The sequence below is a fragment of the Paramacrobiotus metropolitanus genome, unplaced genomic scaffold (genome assembly GCF_019649055.1).
Source record: "Paramacrobiotus metropolitanus isolate TYO unplaced genomic scaffold, Prichtersi_v1.0 Parri_scaffold0000090, whole genome shotgun sequence".
Taxonomy (NCBI): domain Eukaryota; kingdom Metazoa; phylum Tardigrada; class Eutardigrada; order Parachela; family Macrobiotidae; genus Paramacrobiotus; species Paramacrobiotus metropolitanus.
Window position 1 is genome coordinate 226,113 of NW_026570310.1, and position 5,071 is coordinate 231,183.

The following is a 5,071-nucleotide window of genomic DNA, read 5'->3' on the forward strand; positions in this document are numbered from 1 at the left end:
AATTTCTCCGTCCGGCTGTTCAAGAAGAGCAAACCGGACCTTCTGATGCCCAACCAGGACCGTCAACGGCCCCAACCATAAACGTTTGGTCCGACACGTTTACCCTTAAGAAAGTCGCTCACAACCGGCACAAAAAATTCGACTACCACCAGTACTTTTACAGCTAGAAGATCAAATCGCTGCCCCAAGAGTTCGACACGGTGACATCTTTGCAAGCGATTCCTGAAATTTCCCAGGCCGTATGGGAGCTCTTCTCGAAAGATTTCAACCCCGATGATATTGGCTGCATAACAATATTTACAAGGACCATGGAAAACCCGATGCATCTCAAGATGCAATTTTTCAGTAATTTTAGTCCGCGTGACCTGACAGAAATGGCGCTTCCCAACTTCATCCCTGCAAATCTCTCAGCCATTAAGGGAAACAGAAGGAATACGAAAATCGATATCAAGGCATCAAAAGATGTGACAGAAGCGTTTCAGAATACTATGATGTTAACGGGCACTAAAAATTAAACAAGCTAATATGGATTAGAAGGATGTGTATCCTACATCATTGTTCCATATTGTGTTTGTCTTGCAGATATTTGAAGTGAACGTTCAAATCAAAATGACAACATAACTGCCAACTCATATATCTACTTGGAGTCTTACGCAATCAGTCGGCGAATATGATGGCACAGTTGCTAAACGTATTGTTCAACTTCATGAAGACGACACATTTTCCCGGACTTGGAATCGCGCAATCGCTACACGGAAAACTCATTGTTATCGAATAAGAGATGTAAAAAGAAAATCTGTTCAAATTCGTTTAAGATTACAATTTTCAGACAAAACCACCTGCGTTCATATTACTAGTGCCGAGCGACACCACTGCACTTGATCTTACTTCAGCTGCGTGGAAAATGTTCCAGATGAGCGATATTATCATTGTAGATAATTGCTCGAATATATAATTAAAAAATCAGAGAAAAATAATATGCAAAAAAGAGGGCGCTGCCCAAATTAGTGACGGTCTTAGCTTGTCAGAAAAATTGATATACACGCTAACATCGTTGCTATTTTGGGAACCACCAATGCATTAAGGATAGCGGCACGCTAGTGTTTATACTGAACAGTCAGCACGATTACTTATAATAAAGGCGGCCTTGGAAGAAATTAGTACCGCGGTTTTGAGAGGATCCGAACATACCGGTTTGGTAACGGTGAGTAAAGAGTGAGCGGTGGTAAAGAGTGAGCAGTGTAACGTGAGCACAGTAGAATAAGTGACGTAACGTAACCACACGAGAGTAACCGGCGCAAAGTAACCATAAGAATTTGAAAGGCGTAACGTAACCACAAGAGAGTGATCGGCGTAACGAAACCACAAGAGAGGAAGCAGCGTAACGTGAGAACAGAAGAGTGAGCGGCGTATCGTAACCACGAGAGAGTGAGCAGCGCAAAGTAACCACGAAAGATTAAGCGGCGCAAAGTTACCACAAGAGAGTAAGCGGCGCAAGGTAACCACAAGAAATTGAGCGACGTAACTTATCCACAAGAGAGTGTGCGGAGTAACCTAACCATAGGAGACTAAGAGATATAACGCAAGCACGCGAAAGTTAGCAGCGCAACGTTACCACGCGACAGCAAGTAACCACACAAGAGTAATGACGGCACCGCTTCCTTCGGTGGATACCGCGGCGCGTAGCGCCGCGGTGGATAATCACTAGCAACTACCGCGGCGCGTAGCGCCGCGGTAGTTGCTAGTGATTATTTATTATTATACGCATATAAATTTTTTATTATGCGAACATTTGAATGCAGATAATTCTAATTTTAATTTAAAAGTTTCACTGGAAAACATTTTTACTAACCGAATTTTGTGCCGATAGTCGCCGCACGTAGCGCACAAATCCGAAAGCGGGTTCATGATGGTGATATGCTTGAGATCACGGTCCCAGATCCGACGGAAAGATCGCTCGCTAACGGGTGTGCCACCAGACTCTTCGCAGGTCTTGCGATACTCTTTCAATAAACAGATCTTCACCGTTGCCGCTGGAAGGAAGATCCTGGCGTACAGTGCATTCCTTGTGGGAGCAGGCGACGGTAATCCGAAAACCTCTGCTTTGTGCAGAATGAAATGCTTTACGTCCTGGATTTGGCCGTCGGTGAGAGTGTGAGCCGCTGCTCTCCCCTTTCCCTTATGCTGGACAGTTTCAATGCCGGATCCCGTAAGATGCTTCCTTAGAGGATTGATCTGATTACGTGAGACGTTAAAAGCATACGTAAATCCTTTCAAACAAAGTGACGTTTTGACATCAAAGCGGAACTGCATAATGTCTCGCTGCTCCGTATTCGCACAACGGAATAAATTAATGCTGGAAGATTTTCCCTAGAAGAAACATGTGCCGCTCGACGGGAAACAAACTGGCTATTTGCTCTGGCGTTCGCATCAGAAGAATGACGGTAGAAGGAAGATACGTACTAATGTTTAAGGCTTCCAATTTTTTTAACTATTGCTGAAGCTTCTTGGAAATTTGATATTTCCTTACGTTTTTTATAGTACACTTATGTCTATCCACTTATGTTTTATGTAAAGGTACTGCTTATCCACTTTTTTCTAGAAATATTTCGTTTTCACAGTGATTGCACACCCGAAATTATAAGGCAGCGTGGGTAAGAAAAGTGAGCGTAACAAGGTGCAGCTGGCTTCAGTTTCTGCAACAGAAGTACCCGTTCACGGGGACGATGATTTCTGCTTTCTACGGGTTTACACCTTACATAACGCATTTTTAAGGTGCGTAGCGAGACCGCCTGTTGCAGACAGCAGATGTTACCTTGTAATAATCAAAGACGGAGACGTCTCCAGCTCACCTAAAATCTGCAATTCTGGCCGTGGTAATTTTGACCGCCAGCACAGCGCGCATATACAGTTGCCATTGATGCTTTGTGGTAGAAGAGGGAGCGGTAGATATCCCGGCGATAGCACTCTCACATGAACGATTCCAAATTAATGATCAAGATGTTTGAAATTGCTAACGACTCGGTCAGGCAGACCAAGAGAACAAGAGAGTCTTCCTTCTGCTTATTCTGGAAAAAGGGAATTATTATCTAGGTAGGTGCATCGATGTACCTGCCTCTACTTGTGTCAGCCAAGGTGAAAAGGCGAAAAGCTTCTGTCCGCCTTCCAAAAAAACATCACGAACACTCATAGGTTTTGTGTCGCGAAATTTGCTAGTGCCTTTTTATTTCTTCCCCTTGTCTCAGGGATTGGCGTAATTAACATTGCTGCCGATTAGTTTGTAGACACGCCGCTCCAGAAGACATTATCAGAGGGCGCCTTGACGAGCTCAGTGCCGTGGCCGCGAACAGGGTACTCGCTTTTCGCAAAATCATTTATTTAAAAAATTAGACTGTTATGAGGGGGTTTTGTGACATTTATACGAAGTCAACAGGAAAAAATCTCTGATATTCTTGCCAGAATACAAATTGGCAAGTTTTTAAGCATATCCGCGAGCCTCTTTAATCAAAGATATCTGCATTCGTCATCGCTTACCCTAAAGTATTTCGCTGATAACTGTTATATTAGATGTCTATGTACATAGGCGCGATTATGCGCTTATTCAGGCATTAAGATTATGTCCCGCTTAGGAGTCTTGCCAGAAGATTTGCGCAAACTTGCGAAAGACCAGGTTCATGAACCGCTCCATGATTCCGAAACGCCCGTTTCGCTAGAATATCGCGGAGCTGACAGCCTGACACCATGAAATGTGCCGGCACTAGCAGCGAATTGTGCTTATTTGTGCTTCGAGTGTCATAGGGCGTGATTGGTGATGCATAAAAATGTGGACTAGTAAGTTCTTCCAGTAAGTTTGCGGACTAGTTCATGCATTACTAATTCCTTCGCTCTATTCTATTTTAAGTCTGCAAAATACGCCAGGTGCTTTTTCTAGTTTCTAGGCTACAGCTCCAGATTGTTCAAGCAAATCGTTGCGGAGAAAAGTTTTTGAACGTATTAGTGGGCGCCGCTACGGTAGATGATACGATTAAACTGCATTGTTAATAGCAACGGCTTATCACGTCACATTATTCATTTTATGAGTGGCACAGCCAGTATTCGTGCGCCTTTGGACACACGTTGGTGGGAGCATGGTATTAGGCGGAGGCAAAACCATGGTGCGCACTGAGATGGCCGGATAGACAACAACCTTGGTAATGACATCATTCACCGTTTGAGTATTACATCCTCGGCTACAGCAGTTACTGCAATGGTTCGATTTGCATCGTCTTGCATCGTCTGCAATGTTTTGATTCTGAAGCCCTTGCATCAAATCAATGGACGTTTGCTAAATAAAACCAAGTACGAAACTCATAAAAAGGATAAGCGAGCGTTTATTCGTGTATCTCAAATCTCCGACTGGGTAACGGAGCGAATTCGCCAAATATTTCCCTCCTCCAGTAAAACCGTGAAACGGGCCCGCAAGGCAAAGCCCCAATGAACCTTCACGAAGACCAGTGACTGGGTCAGAACCAAACACTCGTGAGTTGTTAACCCGACAGGTTGATAATCCGTTTTAAAATGCTCGGAAAGAACCTCTACACGAGTTTTATAAATGCCCTGGAGCTTTCTTGTGATGGCTATCGTACTGTCGTACGCTGACCAATAATCGGATTTTATAAGTCCGTCGGGGCTCTTCCAGTTTCGACCGTTAACCATTACTTGGTAACGCGCGTCGGTTCTTTCTTGCATGCCCTGTTCATATCTCCCGACTTCTTGCCTGAGCAGGGCGTACACTGCCCATTATTCTGCACCCGCACAAGCGTTTCTGCCGGCAAACATTGTGGAACCTGTCCCTCGAGCTGCGCTTCGGCGCCGGTAGCTTCTGACCTTTCTACGCTGAGGTTTTCGTTGTAGGATGTATTCCACATAGAGGGTATGTTGTATGCCGTTATGTAACGTAGGGCCTGTGACGCATGTATCGATCCGCCTGCATGCATGTTCTCAATCTTTCCAGAAAGATCCTGATGGCTGGTGCAATAGTTGCAAGCCACCAGTATAAAATTTGCATTTGCAGACCGGCCCAAAAAAGATG